At 39.9% G+C, this 23,098-nt stretch overlaps 1 protein-coding gene across 5 annotated transcripts in view; it reads right to left on the bottom strand.

The window, feature by feature from the left end:
- Positions 1 to 23,098, bottom strand: part of MOCOS (molybdenum cofactor sulfurase) — a 369,687-nt gene that overhangs the window by 216,382 nt on the left and 130,207 nt on the right. Inside the window, exon 1 of one of the 5 annotated variants that reach the window (XM_030551505.1) lies at positions 4,034 to 4,332. The exons of the other annotated variants lie outside the window; for them this stretch is intronic. The gene's annotated coding sequence lies outside the window, so the exon portion shown is untranslated. Of the gene's footprint in view, positions 1 to 4,033; positions 4,333 to 23,098 lie in introns of those variants that run through there. 5 annotated transcript variants of the gene reach the window in all.

Here is a 23,098-nt window from a genome sequence, read left to right on the forward strand (position 1 = left end):
CACAACTCTGACAGAGCAAATCAGCGCATACATGCTGCTGACGAAGGAGGGAGTTATTAGAACTGGCCCTATTGCAGGTCATTGCTGGGAGTGTTGTAATGTAGTAGTCCAGTCTGGTCTGCGGGCTGCCAGCTTTACTCCAAGGACTGGGTTCTACAGCTCTAGCCCTTGATGGGTCCCCATAAACTTTTTAAGTAACAGAAAATCCCTTTACTATGGCAGCCAGAAACTAAAAGGTGCAATTCTCTAGGCACCATTACTTTAGATCAACCTGAGGCTCCCTAACCCATGAGTAGGCAGGAATCCCTTACAGTTCAGGGCCTGCCTCAAAATGCTAAAGCTGGGCCTGGCATGCTACTCTCATAGACGTTGGACAAAACAAATAACCAGTATGAGTGATGACTGAGAACTGACCACAGAGCTAAAAAATCATGCTGAAATTATTTCAACTGCACCTTTGTCACCACCAGGAAATTTTAATTGTGCTGGAAAGAAAATAGACTGCAGCAGATTTATCCACACATGTGTGTTCTACTGAGTATTTTCTTGACTGTACCTTTCAGTCTGGCTTCTTCAGAATATTAGCTTTTTGAAATGTGATGTAACCAAGGCTCAACTGAGGTCTTCAATAAGTAAAGAAAAACTCTTAGGATTTGCAGTAATATCAGTAGAACCTGAATTTAACCTTTAAATACAACTGTTTGATTAATCTGAAAGAAATTAGATAGGTATTTCTGAAACTGATCAGCTGAGTTTGAGTTCCTGCATATGTTTATAGTCTGAGAGTGTATTTATATTTTAGGATAATTAACAGAGCAACCATATAGCCACACTCAATTTCCAGCATATTTGTCTTCAAGGGGAAAAGTCTATAGTGAGAGATACAGATTAGCCTGGTGGATAGGACACTGGATTGGTACTCAGGCTCACCTCAGTTTTAATCCCAATTCTACTACTGATTTGTTGTGTGACCTATGGGAAGGCACCTCTCTGTTTCCTGTCCCAGTCTGTGTCTATTGGGATCTGTTTTCACTATGTGTTTGTATACTGTAGTACCTAGCACAAAGGAGCCCTGATCTTAGTTGGAGCCTCTAGGAGCTGCCATTATCTTAGTAAGAGGGGACATTTTAGTAGGCAGTGAGAGAAGTGTTCACAGGATGAGAATGTGGGCAGGGAAGAGTGCAGATTTCTCCTTACATTTTCTATGCTTCTGTCTTCTCTTCCTTTTTCCAGACATTTCCTCTGCTCCTTTCTCCTCTTTCTTCCCCTTTTCTACCGTAGGTGTTGACCTCATATCCTCACCACCCACCTGACCATTCATTCTATCACATTCATAGTCCCTGGTCTCCACCCTTTGTACTCTTCTACCTCCAATACTCTGTCACAATCTAGAGCTCATATGCAATGCAGAAAAGGTGAACAGAACCCTGGCTGGGACAGTAGCCCTCTACATATGGTAGTAGAAGTGCAGTTGAGCTGCGTGCCTTGATGTTAATCTGACTCAATTAATCTGATTCTCTTCTCATTCATTCACATGAATGCAGAGACGTGTGAGAATGGGGGATTAGAATTGTCAGAGATCAGGCCGTGCAGCTGAGCCTGGGTCAGCTGACTAACTGCAGCTACAACACCTCATTGACCAGAGCACCTGATTGGCTAAGTGGCATTGCCAGGTCCACTCTTAAACCCAGCAATGGCTGTTGGCAGCAACTGCTCAGTGCTTAAGCCTTCAGATGTGATAATTTCTCAGCGATCATGCCCAGCCTTGCTCTGACCATTTGGCATGACTGCCCATGCCCCAGTCCCTGACAAGTCAGTTAGCATTTTTTATCTCAGGGAAAGGGTGGAACAGGAATAAGTAATTTTTTGGTGGATGGGTGAGTCAGTAGGATTGTCTGTGGCCAAAAAAATAAAAAAAATTGCTAAGATCACTTCTGTAGCCATGATGTAGTGCCTGTAACATTAAATTATAGCTAGCGCGCTCTCCCTCTGTATGTGTATATGTGTGTACACACACAGAGAGATTATAGTTAGGGTCTCTCTATTTTTTTTAACTGAGTTTTGAAAGCATTTGCAAAAAGCTAGACTCAATACATAACAAGCCAGCCTCTATAACACAGTGAGCTCTTTATGTGTTGATGTGTCTCAGCATTGTAGCAAAATATATAACCACTCTCAAAGGATACATTTTGAGCCCCCATAGTTTTATTCCAGAGACCAGGTAATGTGAACAAACCACTCAGATTTAGCATCTTTTCATAAGAGCAGAACAGCCATAAAGACAATTTTATACTGAAGGAGCTTATCAGATCTGCCTCAGCTGAGCCCTCATCTACCTTTTAAACATTCCTTGCTCTTCTCCCCAGCCAGATTTTCTGTGCTGTAGAGCTGAGCTGGAAGAGAGGCAGACCTAGACAGAGGGACAAATTCGTCCCCAGAATAAGTAGGTGCAACTCCCACTGAGAATTGTACTCACTTACCTCAGCACTAAATTTGGCCGAAGACTTAAAATGACAAAAGCTGAGATACAGGTACGGGGTTTAATAAAACCAGGCTGTTGCCTAACAACGCCGAGTAGAGCAGGTGAATACGGTTGTAATAAGACACATGAATATTTCCCAACATTTAGAGGGAACTTGAGCATACACGCAGCTTTGCAAACCTACAGCGGAAAGTCTATTTTGGTTTCGGGTTAAAAAATAAGGATATGTAATTCAACTATGTAGACTTGAAAGAGTCATATATGCTCTATAACTGACCTTGAAGAGATATCCATTTTTAACTCTACTTACTTTTATAAGTTAAATTTAGGAGCAGTGAATAATTTTTGGAATAAAATCTATAGAATATTTTTGCTGTATTGATTCCAAATATTTCACTTTAGCAGCTGCAGGTGACTGTTTCAAACAAATGAATCAAGATTTAGGGTAAAAATTAAGTGCCTACATGACTTAGAAGCCTAATGGGACAGATTTTCAAAGGTATTTAGGCACCTAAAATGCAAATAAGTGCCTCCTGGGATTTTCAAAAGCACCTAAGCAAGTTAGGAGTCTGGGTCCAATTGTCTTCAGTGGGAGTTAGGCACCTAAAGGGATTGACAAAAGTGTCTAAGACAGGTTAGATGTCTATCTTTAAGTGCCTGAATACCTTGAAAATTTGACCCTGAGCGACTTTTGAAAAAAGGGACTTAAATCCAGATTTTTAAAGTTATTTATGGGTTGTTCCACTCATTGTTGCTGTGCCCAATTGGTTTAGGAGCCTAAGCCTCATTTTCAAAAGTAACAGGCATTTAGGCACCTAACCTTTGAAATTAATAGGAGTCAGGCACCTAAATATCTTTGAGGATCTGAGCCTAAGTTACTTTTGAGATTAAGACAGGCATTGCAGTGCTGAGTGGAGCAACACACGAATAATTTTAAAAAATCTAGACCTGAGTCTGATATTTTGGCTGAAGTATTTTTGACATCATAAAAGTAAAAAAATCAAAACAAAAAACACCTTTAAAGTAATTTTATCCTCCCATATTACTCCAGTTCAAGAATTTATAGTCTACACTTGAACACAATGCTGATGAAAAAAGCTGACCTGGAGCCCCTCAGAATAAGGTTTATAAAAGAAATACCAGCAATCCCTGAACCATAGCAGCACTGCAAAACTAAATCAGAGCACTTAAGGGTGGTAGCATTCATATTTCTGAATGAACACTGCAATTCACAGTACTATAGTCTCCTTTTTGATGTAATGATTAGGAAGCACTGGTTATTTATTAAACATAGACTCCCTAATGTTCTGTATCTCAGTAGAAAACATATCCCATTATAGTGAAATGCAGTTCACGTTCATCACCTTTATTACACTCTTGAAGATTTTATTTATCGCAGTACATAAGGTGGTGTTGTCAGCGAGACTAGAGTCTTGCTGTAGGAAGCTCTGATGGCTTGATCTACTGTAGCTCACTACTTCAAGTTGTAGTCGTATTTTATATTGTTACAAACTTTCACCTTCCAAAAAACTTGCAGCAAGAAATGATTACCAGGATAATTGTTTCCTTAAAGATACCGATGCCACTGCCATGTGGGGGATGATGAATGAAAGTCTGAGACCTGACTTGGTCCTTTGCTCTGGTGCGAGCAGGGTCTGACAGGGCTGAGATGGCAGCAGGCCCAGATTTTGTAGTCCAGCAACTGGTGTTGCTCTGCAATGCTCCCTCTATAAGCTGATCAAAACAGGAGAAGGAGCTCACAAATTCTGGTGGGGGTCACCACAGATCTTGAAGTCAAGTGCAGAGAAAGTGCCAGCAGTCACTGGTATTTAAAGCACCATGTCATCTAGATGATCACTAACCAGGGAGAGACAACACTATGCTAAGACTACCAGTGGCCATCTACGGGAGAATAAATGATGTGAGATGATTTGACCTTTAATTGTCTTTGTTTTGTTTTTCGGCTTTTAGGCTTTAAATACTTCCAAATGGTGCTACCTTGCAAAGTCCTGCCTCTACCCTCTCTACTCTCTGAAAATAAAATGAATGAAATTTTTTCCCAAGACTTTTAAAACCCTGCTAAAAACTTGCATTGCTTCATTTGCTTTCCATGTCACAATATAATTAAAATTGGCTCCCATATATTCATGTAACTGTTAGCATGACCCAAATGTGGCAAAGTTGTTTATGATTTTTAGTACTGACGTTTACATTTAATTTTGAATTGGGTATTTTTCTGCTGGTGCTAGCTGGCAAAGCCATTTATTTATGGTTAGGGCAAGCCAACACGCCAAAAGATTTCTGAATTGAAGATACAGCCATAGTTGCCTATTGATAGGCATTAATTTAAATCATGCTCAGCAAACAGGGTGTCGTCATTAGCTGCCCTTGTGCACATAATCCTTTACTTTTATCATAATCGAATACTGTTGTTACCATGGTGCTCAGAGGCTCCACTCAGAGACTGTCTGTGGTGCACAGTCCTTTCCTCGAAGACTTCACCATCTCTGTGCTTTTCTGCACTGCAACCAATCTCTCTCTCTCTTTTGAAAAGATGTAACATTTCTCATTGATCAGCTAAGGGCCTGATCCTGTTCCTGGAGAAGTCAGTTGAAAGACTGACTTCAATTACAGTCCTGCTCCAAATACCTGACTTCGGTGAGGACTAAAATGACACCCTAAAGCAATGTACACTGTTGTAGTATAACAACATCTGAACAGGACCCAGCTGCGTCTCCATGGAGTCATCATACTGCTGAACCTGCGATATGTAGCAATGACCCTTTTAGTGTGTTCTTATTTCCTTCTTTATTTACATGACCCATAGGCACAGTACCCTCAGTTAGGGTGAAATCCACCCCAGTGCAAAGCCATGTGCATCACTTAAAACCAATAGCACACTCTGGCATTTTCCCTTCTTTCCCTGCAGGCAGTCATAAAAGAGGCAGCATAACATAACTACTTACCATTATAACCCTCATTTGAGCATCGATTATCTGAATTAAATAGAAAGCTCTTCAGGAAACATCTTGTACACTGTGGTGCAGAGATAAGATTTCTTCATTCCCTGTTTTCCACAGCATCAAGTGAAATGGCAGATCTCCTTTCCTTATTATGTACATCTCAGTTCTTAACCAAAACCAATTTGAAACCTATACATGTTTTATACAGTAAGCATCTTCAAGCAGGAGCCTACTCTATCCAGTTTATCTTTCCAAAGCAAAAAGTTCTTTGGATGAGAAAACATATAAGTTTTTCTTTTTCTTAAAACTGTTTTCAGAACAAATCTAAGGTGCATTATCTCCCCTACATGCACACCGAATAAGGTGCAGCTCCACTGACTTCAATGAAGTGACCCTCATGTAAATGAGAGCTGTATTTAGTCCTGTGCATTTCTCTTTCAACATCCTTTTAGTTGCTTTGTTCAGCTTCAGTTTTCTTCTTTCTGCTGCCAACATGTAAGTTACAATCATGCTCCAAATACCTGATTCTCTACAGTTACACTACTTGCACTCACCACTTATACCCAGTTATACTCATTTTCAGACCAATTTGCACAGCGGGTCAGATTTGGATCTCAGCTACTCCCACTATCATTGATGTAAATGAGAATAGAATCTTACCCACTGTATGTAACTTATATCACTGCTGCTTATGGCATCACTGAATTTGGCCCACTAAAAATCCTGCCAGTGGGGATGTACTTGAGAAGCTCCAATTGTCACAGGTGGAGGATGGAAGGATTCCTCCTTTTCTATCTGAAAGCAGTACATTATTTTGCCACTTACAAGTCTGAAGTGAAGCATTAGGTTCCCATTATACTTGTCTTCCTGGGAACCAACTGATCCATAAGAGATATATTGTGGAATAGCCATTTGTTTACCCATTGACATGGTTGGTCTTTACTAGGTGAAAACTCCCTCAAATTCTGTGAAGCCACTAATGTAGCAGTCTGTATGAGGTTTGCCTCATGTTATGCTCAGAGTAATATTTGGAGTCAAAAGGCTACCTGGTGGTCTCCCGCAGGAGAAGATGCACAACTGGCAAAGTATACAGAAACATACACTACAAAGTAAAGATACTGTTCAACCCAAGTTACAGAATTCAGTCCCAGGAAGTGTTTGGATCCTGGGTTTTTGTCTCAGGCATATCTGTACTACACAGTAGAATTTCAGTTGGTACTATGATATCATATACAATCTGAATCTTGACACAAGCACAGGGCACCGACAAACACACCAAACAATATTCTCCAGACTGACTCCACACTGTTGGAACAGCATTGTTGTAAAGCAAAAACATCCCTATCATCTTTGACAGCAGCCTATGCTACTAAACATGGCAGGCATATGAAAAAACCTCCACGTGGTAATTGTGAATTCTGTGTAATTAATCCTACATTTTCTCTGACAGACAAGGGGATAAAGAGTCATACAGTTTCAAAAATGAGTTCTGAACACTTTAGTGAATAAAAGTTGCAAAATCATTTTCCTATTAACTGGTAGGGATCCGGTATTCGGATAGCTGCCAGATATTTGTGAAAATGCTTGTGGAATCTCAAAAGTTTCATCAATTGTAGCAAGCCTACAAATTCCCACCATAAGTCTTTTATTTGTTATTTTGAATTAATTATTCATCGTGTATGTTATTCAAGTCATCCTGCCAGGAAGCACAAAAAATACCCTTTAATTGAGGTGACCAATTACTCAAGACTACACATGATTAGTGAATAATCGCTGTGAGCAGTTTATGAACAGACCATAATGAAATTGATTTGCATGACCTATTTGGCAGATACTTACAAATAACAAATGAACTAGAAAAAAACAGGACCAGTTTGTGAATGATCTGTGAAGTACAAACCAGGCTATATTTACAGCAAATATTATTTCCAATAAATAATTAAACCACTGGTAATAGACACCAGGAAGAAGCGAGATCACAGGCAGCCATCAGGAGAGTTTTTTACTAGTATGGACATTTCTACTACATCACAAGCTATTGCTGCGTAGGCCAGCTTTAAATTGTGATGGGTTTATTACAGCATTTTACCCTGTAGGATACCCTGGCAAACTTCTGTTACTGTATTTTCCAAATAGCTGTCCTAAAGTGTAACTTGCCTCAGTGTGTTTTGGGAAGTTTGTGCAATGCCTCATGGGACGAAAACATTGTTGCAGGGGAGAATGGGAACATTGTGTCGGCTTCCCATGATGCACTGTGCTCAATGGCAAACAACACAGTGGCTTTTGCATCTTAAAACTGCCATGAATACTCCTTAACCCCAGAAGCATGGAGCATGCTCAGTTGTGCACTCTTGCTATGAGCATCTCAAACACCTCGCACCTTCTCCTGCAGTATTTCCAGAGCCGAAGTAGGGTCCGCCGCGCAGAACATAGCAATGTCCTGCAAGCAGCCCTGCTGCAAGCCACTGAAGAAAACAATTCACAGTTGCTGCTGGTAGTCAGAGTGCAGCTGCACTCTGTTGAGTGTTGTATCTGGTCCCATGAAACAAAGACTGACTTGTGGAATTGCCTCATTTTGCAGGTATCGGATGATGAGCAGTGACTGCAGAACTTTCCGATACGGAAGGCCACCTTCCAGGAACTTTGTGCAGAGCTTTCCCCTGCCCTGCAGTTCAGCAACACAAGAATGTTGTTGTCCCTAGACTCACACACCTGTGAGGTGTCCACATTGCTTGTGGGGGTGCTAGTAGGGTCACCCCTGAGAATCACATGCAGCTCATTGTAGAAATGGCATGTGTGGGGTTCAGCACCAACACAACTGTTTGCCTCCCTTGCCTTCTGGTATGCTTGGCAAAGTTCTTTTGTTTTCACATGGCACTGCTGTGTGTCCCTTGTGTACCCCTTCTCCCCAATTCCATGAGTGATCTTTGCCTAGATGTCAGCATTTCTTCTGCTGGATCTGAACTCTGCCTGCACAGACTCTTCTCCTCACACAGGGATGAGATGCACCACCAACTGTGCAGACCAGGTTGGAGTGCATGTGGGGCCTGCAGTCTCCATGATCAGCTGTGCTCAAGCTGACATGCTCCCAATGCTGATCAAACAGGAAATGGGAAATCAAAAATTCCCGGGGCTTTAGTAGGAGAGGGGCAGTTTCCTGTGTGCCTGGCTGCAGTGCAGCAGAGTTGGGAATGATCTCCAGAGTGATCACAGATGAGCATTGTGCGACACCACCTGGAGGTCAATTAAGTCGAAATACATAATGCTGTGTCTACACTACCTCTCAGTCAACCCATGAAAATTTAATTGAGCTCTACGCCTCTCGCAGAGGTGGATTACAGAAGTCAACATTAGAGGTGACTTAGGTCGGCGTCAAAGACACATACATTAACAGGTTGATTTAAGGCGGCTCCCTTCGACCTAAGTTTTTAGTATAGACTAGGCCTAGATCTCTAATCATAGCACATTTTCTTAGCTCTTAGCACAGAGCTCCATCCCTTAGCACAGATTCTCCAAAGTTTCAGTATCTCTCAGCAAACATCATCTTGTGTGATGTCTGTATATGTGATGAATACTTGCTTATAACTGGCCAGCAATTAGTTTTATTTGCTTGCTGTTTCTGGTAAAGCTCAGTGTAAAAGCTGGCTGTTTTATTTCCTCCCAAAGTGCAGAATAATGTGATAGGTGAAGATTTAAAGGCTATTTGAAAAAAAAAATGTTTAAAGAAATAGCCTGCTTGGGTTTTCTGCTGACTCTAGTCTCTTTAGCCTGTTACAATCCTTGACCTACTAAATAACCTCTGTTGAGAAATTAAAAATTCTTTACACTTCCACCAGAAATGCAAGGTGTGTATGTTTGTTTATAATTGACATTGCCATTAGATCTTTAGTATTTTTATTCTTTGCTTAATTTTTCTTTAAGGGGGTTGTTTCTATTTGAGATGTGCTCTTTGTACTACACATTCTGGTGAACTTCTCTTCTCTCAGGCTGCCTGCATCTTTCAAGAAGTGGCTTTGCACCCAATTAAAGTTAGCAGGAAAAACATTCTCAAGACATTGGAAGGAGTACAAAATTGATTGGGATTAAATTTTCTGAAACAATATGGTCAGTACTCTAGACACTATAATCCTAGTCAATTTCATTCCACTACTGGCACCAGAGAATGCATTTGAAGCAGCCAGTAATTGAATATGGTCGATCACAAAATAGATTTGCAAATGGAAAACTATAGTTTTACACATTTGCATGTCATTTTGTGTTTTCAATAAGTGCAGAGAACATTGCAAAGCATTGATTCAGACCCCTGACATTTTCACACGTTCATGCTATCGAACAAGAGTGATGCTCACCCTGATAAGAAGGACCCTCTACCATGTTCCTGCCCTGGTGGCATGGCTTGGGACTGAGGGTGGAGTTGGAGTTATTAGCAAAGGAGCTGTGAATTGGAGGTGAGAGGGGCTGTTGGACTACTGCATGCCGGTGGGGTTCTCTATACTGGCCCCCACACAAGCCAGTGCAGACGATGCCATAGGGGGAGAAATAGAGGAAGACACAAGATAGTGACCACAACACCCCATGTTAGTGAATAGAGTGTATTTGGGCACTACCCCAGGCCACAGAATGAAGGTGCCCTGGATTGCCGGGGCTGGATTTCACTTCCTCAATTCACCTCCTCCAGAACATCACCCAACAAAGCCCCTGGTTTTATACAGGGGCAATGAATTTCACCCCAAAGGAATAATCAGAACAGCCATGTGAACAAGATGCAGGGTGCATCATATCTGAATCCCATTAACATGCACTCACTTCATCTCAGCTAAAACCCCATGAGCTCTGTTCTTGTCTATCATTACTAGGCATTCCACTTGTATCTGTTGCATCTTTGCTTTACAAATCCACACAGGAAAGGACTCCTTAGTCTGAGTTCACTTGACCAAGGACCCTAAGTGGGGTAGGTTCCAGACATCCTTCCTTCCCTGCCTTTTCTTAAAGGTTGGAGGTTATTTCCCATCTGTGTGAAATCCCCAAACAAATGAAGAAGGTGTGAAGCATCAGAAGTTTGATTCAATTCATCACTAAGGCTTGTAGCATTAGTGGGGAAAAAAAAAAGAAAGCATCCTTCTCTCCCCCGCAGCTTGCTAGGAGACAGTCCCTTCATTCTGGATGAGAATCTGGTCACAATGATACATGCCCGTCACCTGTAGGCTAGCTTACTGTCGTTCACTGTAGCTTACTGTCGTTCACTGTGGCTGAATATGGAAGCAATGCACAGGTTATAGCTTGTTCAGAAGGCAGCTGCCTGCCTTCTCAAAGGGTTGAGCCACTGTGAACGCATCCTTCCTGTGCTCTCATCCCTCCACTGGTTCCCAGTCCAATGCCAAAGCCAGTACAAAGCCTTGGTCCTGATCTTCAAAGCCACTAACAACAGCTCAAGACCCAGCTACAGAACTGATCACATTTTCCATCCTTGACCTACTAATACAGATGTCTTCTTCTGGGACAATTAATTTTACAAAGCCCAGGATGCAGTGGGTGTCAGCCAGAGCAAAATCATTCTCAATCTGCTTTTAAAAATACAAAGTTTATATAATTCTATTAATATATTTAAAGATCATTCACCTTTATATAAAATCTGAATCACTGACAAACTAAAACTAACCTGCAACTTTGGCTTCTACCTCCCCTTGCACAAAGGAAGAACTATAACTTATTTATTGCTATTCATTTTTTGTGTTATATGGTTAGCCACCTAAGTGGCCTGGCATTGTTTCTGCTAAACAGATGGCTGCAACATTTTAAACAGGAGGATAGAAGAGTGAATATCAGTCTGAATATTAGAAAAAATAAATTATTTGTACCAGAATCCTTGAAACTTTCAGTCATATCATATATTTTTTATGAATAATGGCTGGTTGTCTGATCGCTAGTGAGTTACGAATAACACAATACCATTAGTAAACCCAATTGAGTGATCTTATTCATGAAAATATTCCCAAATCAGGTTTGTTACGTTTTTAAACTATTAAGCCAGTTCAAATTATCAGTGCGCTTTCATTTCATTCATGTTCACATTTTGGTTCAAACTCTTCAACAAGTTATGACATGATATGAATGGATGCTAGTTCATATTGGAAACATCATCTCAGCCTGTCAAGCTGAGAACAGCACTTAGTTCATTTTAAATCCTGACAACTATGTTTCCATTACTTCTAGCAGTTGAGGGAGAGACTATTCCACACATGACAGATGCAACAAGGCATAAATGACTGTTTAGGGATATTCCTGACATCTCTTAAACAGGATCTGCTTTCAGTCTATGACAAACATAAGGAGACGCCATAACATTTTAAAGCGTTTGGAAGGGGGATGTTTTCACAATCATGAAATGCAACCAGCTTAGAGAGCTCCCATAAAACACAGAATCATGAAACTCATGTAGAAATGTTGTTGCTTTACTAATTTCAACAGAAAATGTTATTCTGGTTCAAGAACTAACAACGATGTGAGAGAGAGAATTGGAGGATTTCTGTAATCCACTGCCAAGTTTCTCATGCTCTCTGAAAGCATTCTGTTTCAGACAAAGACAGACAGAAAAATCATAGTCTAACATTAGGTAATACTGTTTAAAGTCTCCGATCAGTTCATTCTGATGTAAATTTAAAACCCCTATTAATTAGAAAGTTCACTTTATAGGACACCCACTTTAATTAAGCTTTCCTTTTTGCACCTTAGAGGCACAATTACACTGCTTGACAGTGAATAAAAATGTCATGAAATCCAAAGGTAAGTAGGAAATGCACCAAAGAGCACAATTTTCTGCAATTCTTCTATACAAAGAGTGTTCTCCTTGTAAAGGTTGCTAGCCACTAACTTCAGCAGAGCCTGGATTTCATCCATGGGATATAGATCCTACCCAATCAGCCAGTAGTTACTACTATAACTCCTACACAGGATTTGTTTCAAGCAAATCTTTGTAGCTCCCAGAGTCATTGACCAGTAGCCTATAGGATTATTTTGCTAGCTATTATATCCTACTAATCCAGCCAGCAGTATTAATTAATATGTTTCTTTTTCTGAAATTAATCCATTTTATTCTTATATTTATTGGTATTAATTCCTTGGAATTTAGGATGTGTTGAGGCATGTGTTTCCTAATAATAAGTTTTGCTGAAATGCTGAAATGCAAAAAGCCTACCAGCCTGTAAGATCTGATAAGATCTGCTATATAGCAAAAAGTATAATCAGTTCTGAATATGTCAGCATAAAAGCTGGCAGTCTTTGAAACAGATACGAATGGTCGCTGAACTTTGAAGAACCAAAGAGAGGAACTATCCACATCACATCACAGGTTTATCCGGCATCTACAACCGGTTGGTAACCACAGGGTACACCACAACTTGAAGATCATCAAGAGAGCCTAAACTGGCAGTTTTGGAGTGAGATAAGCCATATTAATATAGTTAGAAAGTGTCATAATCCACTAACCTATAGGATAAGGGTATCCATAAATTTCTTAGGGTATGGAAATAAAATTTGGATATAGTAGGTTGGGCCTGAATTATATAGGTCAGGATCCTATAAAATATCTTGTAAGAGAGCTCTTCTCAGTTCTAGGCTCTTCTAACTCCTGAAGCTTCAGTTTCTTGGAGTGCTTTTTCCAGTTCTCCTATACTTTAGAGATTTTTCATCTATCTTCTATCATGCTATCAGCTCAGCTTGTGTATTATAGTATAACTACTCAACTTTCCTAATTACTGGGGAAGCCAGCACCAGCGCGTAACCGGGTATGCCAGGAGTGAGGCTGGTCCTCACTTCCTATTACCAGGTCCTCAAGGAAGGATGAGAGTATGTTAGGTTAAGGTACTTGTAATAGAAAAGTTACTACCAGGAGTTTTGGAATTCTTTTACTGTTCTGCAGTTATAAGTTTCATTGCATTTCTTATTTTTATGTTAATTTCAATAAAGGTTTTACCAATTTGGTATTGTCCTCAGTGTTCTTGCCAAGCACCCTGAGAGTCCTCCCCTGATATAGAACTCTCTGAGGTCTAAACTGGACAAGAACCTATAAATCTTCTGGTCAGATGCAATCAGTGGCAAGCCATAACAGCTAACCCATCAAATTCAGGTCACCAGACCATGTTTTCCCCAACTACAATTGGGAGAGAATTGCTATGATGCTCAGTAGCAGAGCCCCTCTGTGCGGTTTCTCCACTTGGCATCCATTCTACAGAATTTTAGGCCCTCTGTCACTACAGAGACTGGCAGTATTTGGGTTTATAGTTTTAAAAGCTGTATATTAGATTTATTGCAGGGGGAGAGGGCAGTGACTTATATTTTGGTTGCCTAACACTTTCTATTATAAAAAAAATTATTGTGCCTGTTTCTGTACATCTCTCACACCTCCATCGTTTGAAATTTATATAATAATTGTTGAAACCAAAATAGCTTTCTTTTAACACAGGTATTTTTGGTATATAATACTGTATACACAATTGGTGCACTTGAAACATTCACTCCAGTTCGGAGATATTACTGGTTCCTGCAGTATGACCTACTTAAAATCTAGGGAATATCTTTGAAACCTTTACACATTGAAACCAAAATGAATGTTTTCAGTGCACGCTTTGGCTGGATATTCACTTCACATCCAAGCTTCATATTCCTCTTAACAATCTAGACACCAGAACCACTCCGCTGCTTTGGTTTCACTTCAGAACCACTCAGGAGACAATTCTTTTATCTCCAAAAACGTAACTTAACCATACATTTTTGTTTATGCCTACAGCTAATGTACAGCTCAATATCCAAGACCCACCACTGCTAACTATTGACATTTATACGATATAAATCATTTCAGGTGACTGTGTGAATATGCCGCTGAAGGCTAAGTGCCAAAAAATGTTGATTAAGAAGCAGACCTTGCTGCAGTATGTTTCCTGAACAGCTTTTCATACAACAGATTCTAGACTCTTAGATTCTTTTCATACAGCTACTGATTGATTCATTTATTTTCTTGAAATAAGGAATATGACTGTTCTCTCCCCCTCCCCCACTAGATAGTGATTATAGACAGCTCTACAGCATATGACGATCACATCATGGCCTTTTTTCATTGGAAGCAGCAGATGCAGCTGGGACACTTCATTAAAGTGATTTTGTGGTGCTTTTATGTTACAAAATCACAGTAGATTTATTGGGCCTGATTCAGGAAAGAATTTGGTGATGTGCTGAACTTTTAGTGAGTGAGTAGTTCCATAGTCCTCAATGGATTATTCATGTGCTCAGAGTTACATATGTGCTTAGGTACCTTCCTGAACTGGGGCCTTAGGTCTGGTCTACACTGCCGCTTAAGTGAAAAAAATCACCCCTCTGAGTGATGTAGCTTGCATCGACCTAACGCAGTGTTTACACCACGCTATGTTGGTGGGAGACGCTATCTCGCCAACTTACCTTCCACCTCTCGGCAAGGTGGAGTACTGAAGTTGACAGAAGAGAGCTCTGCCATCAACTCATCGTGTCTTCACCAGACCCACTAAATCTACACCACTGCATTGATCACAGTGGTGCCGACTTCACGCAATATAGACAAGCCCTGAGTCTGCAGTCTCCTCAGGGCAGAAGGCTTTCTGCCCCTTGTGCGGCGCCAGGCATGCTATTAGTGCTGAAAAGTACCAAACCACAACTAATTCTCATCATTATCTTTCAGATTTCATGGAATGTAAGCTATATAAGAGTACTGTAGTTCTCGAAAAAACAAGCCCATTGAAAGTACCGCCATCAGAATGTCTAAAGTAGCTATTTTCTCACATTTATGTATTATTTGAAGTCAGTCTCCTTGCTTGCACATTATTTTACACTACAAATTAATCAGAAATAAGTCAATAGGAGTCTTCAAAACACAATGTTCAATTTCCCATCGTATTGCTTAGGAACAAGTTTAGGAACAAGCTACAGGATTGTAATGTTTTTGGTGCCACAGATTGTTTGTTTGCATAGATATCCTGTAGGCAGCAGCTCTAAGAAATGATTCAAGTTACAGAGATTCTGGAAGAGATATGCTCAGTCTCCAAAAAACACTGCACTTCAACTAACAACATGGTATTACGTCCAAGATATAATTGCCTATACATTCAGTTAAACAGAACTTGTAAGGTTATCTTTAGTAGTGCAACCTGGTGATTTCCCATATTACTACAAAGATAGACACATTTTAAAAATTGTAAACAGTTGCCTTTTCTAATCACAGTTTTTGCCTAGAGCATCTTTCCTAGAAAAAATAAACTATTATAAAATTAAATAGGATAGGTGCAAAGTTAAAAATGGATTTTCTCTCATTACAGAGAAGCATATAGTGCCATGGGTCTACATATTATTATAGGCATGCAATTCTCAGAAAGGGCCATATAGTTTGATATTTAATGTACTCACTCTAAACACACCACATCATATATCATTTGGAAGCTTATTTTATGTACATTTAGATGAGGCATGATGTGGAGCTGTTGAGTGGTGTCATAAGTCTGTAGGTGAGGTTGAATAAAGGTACCCTAAATGAGAAAGTGTCACTTATAGCACAATTCCAGAAAAACTGAACAGGGCTATGACTACAGTTTTTACTATTTAATTTGATTTCAACACCTTAATGTAGAGTTTATTGGTCATACCTACCAAATGACAATGTATGAAAAGATTGTTATTGGTTTTGCATGGGCAAGTTGTTCTTTTTTAGAAATGATGAAGCTGTTTAGCATGTGGCAAAAATGGTGAATATCAACATTTTGCAAAATACTAACATAAAATGTTTTCACATCACATATTCATAATTGTCAAAAGATCTCACAAGTGATTAAAACAGTTTTCTATATTTTCAATTGAAATTTATTTACCAGAACAGTCTCCTACTGACAGCTGTGCACCAGTAGCAATTGATTGCACAGCCACAATTTGTACTGCACAGCGAGTAGATAAATGTAAGTGAATTCCTGTTGTAACGCTTCTCCATTTGTAAGCTTTTGTATCTACAATGGAGCATCTAGGCTGCCTGGTAGAAGGTTTTAATTTGAATCTATGAATGAAGGGCATGCAACAAAGACACCACAGTGTACCCCAGAGATGCCATGGATATCATACAAGTGATGGTTGGAGACAAATTTCACATTTGGTAAATTAGGTATAAGTATTTGAGGTATGTCCTAAAAGGATTTGACATAGCTAATTCTGCAAGCAAAGTCTTTGGCAGATATGACAACAGTAACTCTGTGGAGAAAACTGCAGAAAGACAGCACTGGACAGGATCTACGGTTGGATGTAAGAAATACCAGGTGATTGGTGGATGCCCTGTACCTCCATGGAAAAAGTTTCTAAACAAGCAGTCACTTGTAAAATTCCTGTATGTACATATGGTTCAAAATGAACCTGAGAGTGTAGGAGCACACTCAACAAAAAACACTCCTCCTTGCTGGAGGCTTTTCCAGTGGTGAAGTATCAAAGTTCATCCCCAGCAGACGTGCTGAAGAAGTCCAAGACTTGTACAATACTCAAGAGGAAGCAGACACATGGATGCTTCTGCATGCTGTATGTGCTTGGGTCTCTTGGTGTCAAAGAAATCATAGTAATTAGGTCACCTGATACAGATGTTTTGGTCCTTTCTGTTCACTACTTTCCAAAAATGAAGCACATAGATATGATGCAGATTGAAGCACGACCCATTACCAGCACAACTGATAAGCGTTACTTCATACCTGTGCATTCAAATTGTGACACACTCACTCCTGACTTCTGCAGCATACTTCCTGCTATACGGGCAATAACAGGATGGGACTCTGTCTCATCCTTATTTGATATTGGGGAAAATCTGTGCTTAAAGTTGTCAAATCAACAGGAGTTTACTGCTTCAGAGATCTTGCCAAACTGATGGGAAGAGTGACGGACAAGCAATTTCTGCTGCAAGGATGCTGGTAGCAGTGCTTCATGACCAGAGCGAGAAAGAAAAGGAGACACACACAGCCCTGAATTGCTTGTGCCTCAATCTAGCCATCAACAAAGAAAAGTCACTGGCCAAACGCCTACCATGTGATGACAGTTTTGAACAGGATGTCAAAAGAGCATCTTGAGAAACAAAGATTTGGATGTCTTCGCACATGGGTAAAGCAGATATTGGACCACCATTTTCACATGGATGGAAACATGTGGATGATGTATCCTTCAAGGGCCCAATGGCCCCTGAGTTTCTACAAGTCCTTATCTGTGCCTGTACCAGTAAGGGTCAGTGCAGAATCAATGGATCTGTAGTCAGAACAATCTTCCCTGAACAGAACTGTATACATGTCAAGGCAATGAAGACTGTGGTAACCCACGCACTCTCAACAGAGATCATAATCATGAACAAAAATGACGATAATGATGTTGACTAAAAATGTTAGAAGCGCTATTACATTTCAATGATACTTGTACAAATTTATTAGTAAATTTTGTTTTACACTTTAGATTGTTGTCGCAATAGTTTGAGGTCGCAGAGAAATCCAGTTTTGTGTCTTGAAATTATACATTGAGATGAGAATGCAAATATTCAGAAGTGGTCATTTTCACATGTTGACGGTGTCATTGTTTCTCCCCATTGCTAAGGTAGTGGCACCAGTTGATAGCTCTGCATTGTACCTCATCTTAAAGAAGACATATTAAGTTTTCAAATGATGTATGATGTGCATGCGTGTAGAGAGGGTACATTTAGTCATTCAAATCAGTGGTGTCTATTAGTATTAATTATTTGTATCACTTGAGTGAGTAGAAGCCCTCTCGTCATGGATCAGGAGCCCACTGTGCTAGGTGCACAACATAAAATAAAGAGACAATATCCCCGCCCCCAAACAACTTATGGATACACGTGACCTCCCACTGATCTCCCAGGATCCATGAGATTTGTGGCAGGACCTTGTGAACCACTTCAGTGCCAGACAGAATGACTGGGAAGAATTCTGAGGAAAAACCTTATAGTTTTCACCTCTTGCTGATTTGCATGCAGGAGAAGACTGTCAGGAACATAGAAAGGATTTTTATTGTATGCTGGTTTATTTAATATATATAATGTGTAAATTCCCTCTTTATATTGTAAATACCCATTGTGCACATAGGAAAAAATACATTTAAACAAAGCAAACATTATTTCAGAATATTTGGAAGTCCTTAGGATATTTGTGAAGCTGCCTATTGGGTATCAGAGTGGATACTGTGCATTAGAGCCTTCTTCCATTTCCCACCGGACAAAGATAATTGATCAGCATGCATGTGAAATAGCTACCGTCAAAACAACAAAAGCTTCTGTGAGGTCTTCAGCAAGAATACTGAATACAGTATTTAGAACTTAATGTGTACCCATGGAGATAATTTTCTAGCCTTGTTGTTCCCATGAGTTTTAAACCTGTTGTTGTTTTTAAATATTGCTCAGCAACATTACAGAGCAAAAAAAACCACTCCAGAATAGATCTGCCACAAAACTGCATTGCTTTATGATCAACAGAGGTGCCATTAGCACAGTCTGAATGAGAAACCTGGCACAGGTTTGCCTATCAACCATGATGTGGAGCTGGTAAAAATGGCTGTTATTTATTTTCTGCATTACAGCTACTGCTTAGAAATCAATGAACATTTCATCTTAATAGATAGAGCAGGTGAACAACCAGACAATTTTATAATAACTTACAAAGTGAATGCAGTATTTGCTAAGATATCAGCTTAGAGTTCACTTGTAAAATAAAGGCGCAGCTCTGCACTGTCCGTTTGAATGCCTCCAGCCAGCTACAGCGCTTCTCCCATTCCCAGGGCCTTGCTTCTTGCCAATCTCTTTCTGAGTAATTTGCACATTTGTGGCAAGTAGGTGGGGCTTAGGCAGGAATTGCAATGTGTTTAGCCCTTGAGTGCTTCTTGCATCTTCACCTCTGTGCACCGGCATAATGGCAAGCTACATTCTAACTAGAGCTGAGCAATAATTGATTTTTCAGTCTGGTAGCCAAACCAAAAGAATCATTTAAAAAAAAAACCACTTTGGTTCATTTCAGACCCGATTTTTTAATTTTTATTTATTTATTTATTTATTTTGTTATTCTGAATGAAACAGTCCCTCCCACTCCAAATAGCTTGGTTTGAACAAAATGTTTTGAAAATGTAATTTCAAAATGAAATGGCAAAATAGTTTGTTTAAAAAATGCTAAAACAAAACATTTCAACTTTTCTGGAAAAAAAAAGAAAAGAAAACCAACAACAATCTTTTTTTTTCAGCCAAAACTATTCACCAAATTTGACTCGGAGAAGTTGGAAAGAGGTTTGGTGCCCTGAAAATGCACATGTTGGAAATTTTATTCACTAGAGGAGTTTCACCCATCTCTAAGTCTGATCCCTTAATGTTCATTTGAGGCCAGAACTTGCAGTCCTTCTTCAGCGCTTAGTCTGGCAAAACTCTCTTTGAACTTCTTCAATAAGGATTGTAAGATCTGGGCTACAGAGCTTTTAACTTTTAAAGTACGTAGGCCAGATCCTGCAACTCCTCATCTAAGCAAGCAGATCTAGTAATGGGATTATACGCATGAATAAGGACTATAACACAACATTAAAAAGTGAGTGTCTCAAGTTTTTTTTCCTGACCAAAATTAGTAGCACTGATTGTTTCTTTATTTCATTTGAGTCGTTTCCTTCTATTACTTTTCTTGAAAAATTATTGGCTTTTGAATTTCTGTGAATCTTTCCAAAGAACTGAGAATGTCTCATATGTCACCTCAGAACCAGGGCTGCCCACAGGATTCAGAGGGCCTGGGGCAAAGCAATTTCAGGGGCCCCTTCCATAAAAAAAAGTTGCAATACTATAGAATACTAAATTCTCATGGGGTCCTGACATAAACAGATGGTTAAGGGTTAATGTCTCTTTTACCTATAAAGGGTTAACTAGCTCAGTAAACCTGGAACACCTGACCAGAGGACCAATCAGGAGACAAGATACTTTCAAATCTCGGTGGAGGGAAGCCTTTGTCTGTGCTTTTTTGGGTTTTTTCTTTGTTCTCTCTGGGTTCTGAGAGGGACTAGATATGTATACAGACTCCCCAATTTTCTGAAACAGCCTCTTCTGTTCAATTTAGTAAGTACCAGTTAGAAAGGCGGTTTAGTCTTTTGATTGTTTTCTTTATTTGCAAATGTGTATTTTGCTGGAAGGATTGTATTTCTGTTTGCTGCAACTTGTATTTGTGCTGGGGAGAGGATTCTCTCTAGTGTCTATAAGCGGAAAGATCCTGTAACATTTTCCATCTTGATTTTACAGAGACAATTTTTACCTTTTTTTCTTTCTTTATTAAAAGCTTTTCTTTTTAAGAACCGGATTGATTTTTTTTATTTCTTGTGTAAGACCAAAGGGGAGGGGGTCTGCACTCACCAGCGAATTGGTGGGAGAAAGGAGAAAAGGGGGGGAGGAAAAGCCTGCTTTCTCTCTGCGTTAGGATCACTGTCTCTCTCTCAGGGAGAGTCTGGGAGGGGGAGAGAAGGGGGGGAAGGTGAATTTCCTCTCTGTTTTAAGATTCAAGGAGTTGAATCACAGGGATCTCCCAGTGTTACCCAGGGAGGAAGAAAGGAGGGGGGAATGGTTTATTTCCCTTTGTTGTGAGACCCAAGGGGTTTTGGGTCTTGGGGTCCCCAGGGAAGGGTTTGGGGGCCAGAAAGTGTCCCAAAACACTATATTTTTGGGTGGTGGCAGCTCTATCATTTCTAAGCTAGTAATTAAGCTTAGAGGGGTTCATGCAGGTACCCCATCTTTTGGACGCTAAGGTTCAGAGAGGGGAATCATACCTTGACAGGGCCCCTGTGAGGCCTGGGGCCTAGGGCAAATTGCCCCACTTGCCCCCCTCCGGGTAGCCCTGCTCAAAACATCTCAAAGATACAGCCTTTCCTACCTATTCACACAGCTAAAATGGCAACACCCTCTTCTCTGGCCTTCACAAATGCAACTGGATCCCACTAATATCCATTCAAAATGCTGTCCCAAAGATAATTTTCCTAGCTTGTCACTTTGACCATGTCTTTGCATCCCTTCACTGACTCGCCTTTCTCTATCACATCAAACATAAATTGCTTCACTTTCAAGGCCCTTTACGGTCTTTCCCTTGCTATCTATCATCTCTCACATGCTACCAAGAAGTTGATTCTTGCCTCTGATTGGTCAGTGATACCAACTTTAATCAGCCACTATTTAAATTTTAAAACAGTCACCTTTATACTTTCTCCCATACCTGCCCCTCTAGCTTGGGAGTTGCTCCCTGTAAACCTCCACAAAGTTACCTCATTATCCTCCTTCAGATCATTTCTTAAAACTCTCAAGAGTTGTGAGGCCTACAAAAATCTTGACAATGGTTAGGCAGATGGTGTGCTGAGACCACGGGCTACCATGATGACCACAATTGTCTCATTGTTTCCCTGTGTTCTCCCATGTGTCTGCATCCATCTGCTGTCTCGTTTCTTATACTTTAAATTGTAAGCTCTTGGAGCCAGGGACCACCTTTTTGTTCTGTGGTAATACAGCACCTAGCACAAAGGGGTTACTAGTTCCCAATTGTTATTCCATTGTATTGCAATAATATTCATATGATAACTTATCTGCTAAATTTTGGGTAAGGAATTCATACAGTGTGAAATTACTGGGAAAAGATGCAAGTAGTAAATACAAATGAATGTAATGATACTTTGCAGTTTTACAGCACCTTTTCAACCCTTGGATCTCAAAGCATTTTGTAAAGGTGGGTTCATATTATTACCCCCATTATACAGAGAGAGTAATGAAGGTACAGAGAGGTTAAAACAAACATTGTCAAAAGTGACCTCTGATTTTGGTTACCTAATTTGACACTACTTCTGAAAATCAGGCTCAGAAGTACCTACAACATCAACTGATGTCAACAAGATCTGCACTCGCTCAGTACCTTTGAAAATAAAGCATAAAGTGTCTCCAGTTGGACACTCAAACCGAGGCACACAAAATCAGAGTCCACTTTTAAAAAATTTGGCCTAAGGGTAAAATTTTGAAAAGCACCTAAGTGACGTAGAAGCCAAAGTCCCACTGAAAGTCAATTTAGGCACTTTCTGATCATTTTACCCTAAATGCCCAAGGTCTCTCCTTTGAATAGTGGACCCTAGAATGTTTCATGATAACTGTGTTTCTGGGCAGGTACCTATTAGTACCAATGAGAGAGAAACAAACAAAACATTATTATGCAAAGGTTACCCAGAAGCCATAAAATATTCTGAAAACATGAAATTTAGTGGCATCAGAGTTCTATCTCAATGCCAGAAACCCAGAGTAAACATACTACTGGGACCTGCATACCCTATTAAGATACATCCTTATAAAAGTATCCAACATAAATAAAACAATAAAAACATGGAAAATGATAGATGAAGGACTATTCTTTTGATCTCAAGATTAAAATTATAGTGTATCAGTTTAAAGTTGAAGCTGTTCATAAATAATAACTGATATGTAATAATTTGCCAATAATCAATAACCTATTAATCGATAAGTAATTGACAGATAAGAGTTTACTGTGATTATACGTCTAGCAAGAGGAGTTCTTTCCACTAGCAATTAGTTTAACAACAACAAACTTCAGGTAAATCAGCTTGG

Source organism: Gopherus evgoodei, chromosome 2 (assembly GCF_007399415.2).
Source record: "Gopherus evgoodei ecotype Sinaloan lineage chromosome 2, rGopEvg1_v1.p, whole genome shotgun sequence".
In the NCBI taxonomy this organism is placed as follows: Eukaryota; Metazoa; Chordata; order Testudines; family Testudinidae; genus Gopherus; species Gopherus evgoodei.